Raw genomic sequence first — 6,000 nt, 5'->3', positions numbered from 1 at the left:
ATTTATTTCGTTAATAAAATATTTGACTTGTTGTGTTTTATAATTAAGGACATTAATAGTTGAATATAGAGGGGGTTCACAAAATTTAAATATGATTTCTTTTCCAAAAACATTGGTTTTTATACCATTATCATGAACCCTAAAAGGATATAGTTTTGTAATAAAAGGTGTTCCTAAAATTAAAGGAGAAGAGAGATCTTTTACCAAAATTATGTGAGTTTTATAACAGTAATCTTGATCATTACAAATATGAACATCATAAATTTATAATTTACAATTAATTTTGTACCTCCGACACCAGTAAGTCTAGATGCAGTTTTTTCATAGAATTGTGTAGGAAAAATTCATTCTTGAATACAGTTCATATCAGCACCACTGTCAACAAGGCAGTTAAGTTGATTTTAAATTTTTCTTACTAAACTAATTTGAGTATTCTATTTTTGAGAAACTTGATTATTTATAATTTTACCAGTAGTTACCTTTTTTAATTTTATTTTCTTCTTTGTTATTAATTTCAATATTTTTGTTTTTAAAAGTAGAAGGTTTTTCCTTTTCTAAAATAAAAAGTTTATTTTTTATTTATTTTATTTCTTGTTTTACTATTTTTAATTCTTCTTGAAGTTCTTGTATAGAAATTGGTTTTGCTTCAGTAAATCTTTCATGTATATTTTTTAAATTAAAATTTTCATTGTTAGTAGGAGTTATGTTTTTATTTTTATTAAGCATCTGCTTTATTAATAATTCTTGAGTATTTTTATTTTTTTATAGAATCTATAGCGTTTAGAAGATCTTTATCATCTTGTGAAAGAACATTAATAGAACTACTGGTAATGACATTGATTAAATTATTACAATGACATTTACCAATACATTCGCATGTATCAGAATCTTCTGAACTTGAAGTAGTATGTTCGAGAATATTTAAATCAATTGTTTAAAAATCAAAAATACTTTCATCGGAATCTGAATTAGTATTTAAAATAAATTTTCTTATTTGTTCTTTCAAATCTTCAGACACATTTAACTTGTTTATTTTTGTTTCAACATAACAATTATTAGTTGTATGACAATTACACCCACATTTATGAAAAATAATGATATCTTTTGATTTTCTTTTAGATTTTTTATAAATTGGTTTATAAGGTTTTTTAGATTTTGAAGCGTAATCATTTCCTTTTCTATAATTTTCTGGAATATTGTATTTCTTTTTCTTGAAATATTTTGAAGATCTTTTCTTATATATTTTTGATTTTGAAGTAGACGGACCATTCAAGGGTTGATAACCATATTGTTGGCAAAAATTTCCTAATTCATTTTCACTGTTAATTCTATCTTTTTTGAGCTTTTCTTTAAACCTAAGATCAGCACAAACTACTAATCCTTCTTTATTAATGTAGTTTATTAAATCTCCATAAGTTCAATTTTGATAAGGAATGATATTATTAAAATTCTCTCTTAACTTTTATCTAACTCTTTCTACAAAGAGTTTTGGAAGACCAGCAATAAAACTTCTTTCCAATAAGACTCTTTACAATCAGGACTCGAAAAAACTTTAACAAGATAATTGTCTTTATACCATCTAAAATCAGTAAGTTTTCTGCAATGTAAATTCATCAAATTTTCTAAAGTTTTTTCTTGAAAAGTAGTAGGATCTCCTACAAAGTTTTTGATAATAGCAAAAATTAAAGTGTTAACCATATCATCTTCAAATGTTTGTATTTGTTGATTATTTTCTTGTTTTATAATGGTTTTCTTAGCAGATAAAATATAATCTTTTTCTTCTTGTGAAATATAGAAATCCCACCAACCTTTATATTAACAATTTAAAGTTGAGTATTATTATGAGCTTTATAAGCATTAGCTGCCATAGTCATTTCTTGTACAATATTCATATTTTGATGCTTATAATGACAATCAATATTCCATTCATAAACAGAATTATCATCATATTGAGAACGATCAAATTGAAAAGTTCTTTCTTCAAGCTGAACATTTGGAAGAGAGGGTTTATTTCAATAATTTCTTATTGTTAGTTTTGGATTCTTTCCAAAAGTGCTTTGTTTTGATTGATGAATTTTATTAAGATTTGAAAAAGTCATTAGTGAGTTGATTAATATCATCATTGATATTAATAAATTGTTGAGTAAGAGTTTCAAAATTCGTCTTGCTGTTAATATCATTATTTTCATATTCATCATTTGTAAGAGTATTAATATTGTTAGTGTTTGAGATATGAAGTTTTGAAAGTCTTTTTTCTAATTCGTTAATTAAATCCGTATTTCCTAGATTAAAATTGTCATCACTTTGGCAAGGAATAAAACTTATATTACTAGTTCTATATCTTGCTTATTAACATTTTTATCTTTAAAAAAAATTTCTTCAATTTTAACTAAATGCTCAGTAATACTAGACAATGTTTTGTTTGCATAATTATTTTGGTAAATAATTTTTTGAAGACCCTTTTCAGTAGTTAATTGATTTAGGGCTTGTACTAAAGGAGTTGCAATAAACATGTCATTAATAATAATTTCTCCTTTTGGAGGAAAATTAGCAACAATTCCTTTATTATAAATAATATATTTATATTTTTTTCTCTAAAATAGGAGAGATAGAATCATTTTTAAATGAGTAATTTATCTTATGTTTAGGGGCATAAATTAATTCAAACCATTGAAAAAAAAGAGAATGGATTTTATTTGATAAAACATAATATTCTCAAATGCCTTAATGGAGAAATCTTAAGTAGTATAAATTTTTTTTTTCGTGCCAAGCTCGTTTTTTATTATTGTAATCTTTATAATAATCAATATCTTTTAAGTAATCAAAATTAACTCTATATTCTAAATTTGAGAAATTCATTTTAACAAGTTGTTTTGTTAGGATTGAGGAAATATGTTTTATTGACTCTAAATTATGACTTCGTAATTTCTTGTATTTTTTTATTTCTATCGTTAGTCTAGAAATTTTTTCTATTTGTTTATTATACTTATTAGTATATGGATGTATTTTGTATAAATTATAATTTTCTTGAGTTCTAGTTTCTTCTAAATGTTGAATGGTTTTGCATATATTAGAATTTATTTTCCAATGACCTTTTAACATATTACTCCAAAACTTATTATCTTTTGAACAATTAATTTTTATTTTAGAATTCATATCTGTTGTTTAAAATTTTGAATTCATCAATAAAATCTGATTTAGTAGGACTAGAAAGACTATTTTCACTATTTTGATCATCTTGATATAAAGGTTTGGGGATAGAATTAGTATAGTCAACAATTTTTAGTTTTAAAGATCTTGACTTTGAAAATGAAGATTTTGAAGAGCATGTTTCTAGGGTAAAAAAAGTTGATAATCTAGATGATGAGATATTTAAGGAAGAAAAATTTATATCTACTGAACCATCATTATATTCAATAATATTTGAGATTTGTTTTGAAGAATCTAATGGTTTTGGATAGATAACATTTTGTAAGTTTCAATTACATGATTGAGTTATATTAGACTATTTTAATCTTTTTGGTGTGAGGACTTTGGTATGGTTAGTATTTGCTTCAAAAATAATTGTTTCATTTTTAGGACTTGATAAACGAGTTTTCGATTCAACAATTGAAATAAATAGGTCCGTTAGCAATATTTGTTTCAACAATAACTAATATAGAATTTTGAAAATCTTTATGTCTCTTGTCTCTTAAAATAAGGAGAACAGGAGCATCTATTCCAAGTCTAAATAGAGTTTTGATAGCAATTTGAACTAAACCGACATGTAAAAATTTATATTTTGTTCTATGCTCTATAATAGATCTTGATGATAACAAATGTTAATTTTGTTAGTTTTGACCAATAGACAAAGTTTGTTCTGTCATTTTAATAGAGTAACCTTAAAAATAATCAAAAGTTCATATTCTATATATTGTATTAACATTAGTTTTAGGTATTGTCCACCTATTCAAACTTTGTTCTATGTTATTAACGGTTTCTTCATAAAATTTATTTGATTATCATCATAATCTTATTCAATGTTGATATTTTTATCATGAACATATTTTTTGGATAGTATGCCTGAAAATTTATTCATATTTAATTAATTTTGTTTTAAAATTCTATAAGAAAACTTACTTGTTTTAATAACGATGAACAGAGGGGAATCGTCCCGACGATGATTGTGGTCCGGCACTGCGACTTACGTCCTTATCCGCGCGTTTTACGCTAATCCAACCAATCACTGGTCTTGTCTCTGAATCATACTTATATAAATTTCTTAGAAAATATTAAACCAAAATTAAATTGGAACTACGATATAACTTACATAATTACCGTTCATTTTGCTTTTTTAATTTGAGTCCATAAAAAAGATTAAGGTATAAGTTTTATAGATTATAATATAAGTTTGGAATAAACATTATGGCTTCTGTTAGTAAACAAATCTCATATTTACATTTTCAGCCATAATGTTTATCTGATTAAATAATTTTTATTCTTTGTAATTTTAAAGTTAATTTGTTGGTATTTTTAAGTTACGATTTTGATAACTTATTATATTTTAAACGATTTTGGTCCCTTAAATAATTGTTTTATAGCTTTTATTTTTATTAATATATTTTTGTATTTAAACGTCGTAAACTTTTAAAGTATTTATTGTGGTATTAACTTATAAAATTAATACATTCAAGATACATTTTTAAATATTTAGTTTTGGCTGTCTTCTCCATACATAATTGTTTGGTTCGAAATCTTATTTTATATTTTTACGTTCCACTTTATGGAGAACTAATTTGCAACGTGAACCACAAAAGTATATAAATAAAGTTACGATCTAAACACACTTGAAGGTTTAAACTATGTTGAAAGTTGTCTTAAAATTTCTCCCGCAAAACCTTATCCATGTCGCATTGTGTTTTTCAATATACTGGACTCCACATCATCGTGCGGATGGTCCAAACACTAGTTGAGGTTAACTAATTGATTGGAGTGTCTACAAAACCATATATCCTATAAATTACATCAGCTAAATGAATTTAATATAAAAAATGGTGATTATCTTAGGTTTCTCATATTTTTGTGTTTTTTACTAGATTAATATGAGGAAATCTACAATTTTTTTTTATATTTTAGCTCTATTGACAAAAAAGTCACTCATGACCTTTTTTTTGTTTCATTTTCACCATTAAAATCGGTAAACATTTGTAAAACAATCATTGTACATGTACTTGGTTAGCGGCGGTTTTAAGGGTTAAATTGCAAAATAAATAAATAAATCATGAATGTCTTTTTCGTTAATAAGGTTAAATTTTACGAACTTTCTAGAGATTTTCGTTTTTATATATACTAAACTTATTTGAAGAAAATTTACATTTATTATTAAAAAACACAAAATATTGATATAATCTACACCCTTTTCACTAAAAAACTCGTATGTTTTTTTTATTAATAAACATAAAAATGATCATTTATATATCATTTTTGGGATTTTTTTTATGATTCATTTTAATAAATATCATTACTACAATCATAAAGATATCATCTAAATACAATTCATAAATAGAGCTCTATGATATATGTGGTCTAGAAACACACTCTTTATGTGGTCTAGAAACACACTCTTTACAATAAATCAAAAAAAGTCATATTAATTATATTTATCATGTGTTTTTATAATTAATGCAACTCTTATTTTAAGGTTATTGCTATAAAGTTGTCATATGTATATGAAATGTGTGGTTATGTCATAAGTTCGGATTTGTGTTCATTAATGCCTCACACTTAGGTAAGTTTTGTAATTTTGGGCTTTTTATCAGGTTGTGAAGAGAAAGAACAGTAGGTAAACAATGGTGATAATGATGGATCAGAGATGAAGAATGCAGAAGGTGGATCGAAGATGGTGTTGATGAGGGTTACTAGTGTTTTGTGGTGAAGATGATGTTGTTGGTGGCAAAAGGTGGTGGTGATGACAAAGTATGGTGGCCGTGATGGGTAAACATGAGGGCTTTTATAGCAATG

This window comes from Lactuca serriola, chromosome 6 (assembly GCF_051521515.1).
Source record: "Lactuca serriola cultivar US96UC23 chromosome 6, Lser_US96UC23_V15, whole genome shotgun sequence".
Classification (NCBI taxonomy): Eukaryota; Viridiplantae; Streptophyta; class Magnoliopsida; order Asterales; family Asteraceae; genus Lactuca; species Lactuca serriola.
Note: the sequence above shows the minus strand (reverse complement) of the source record.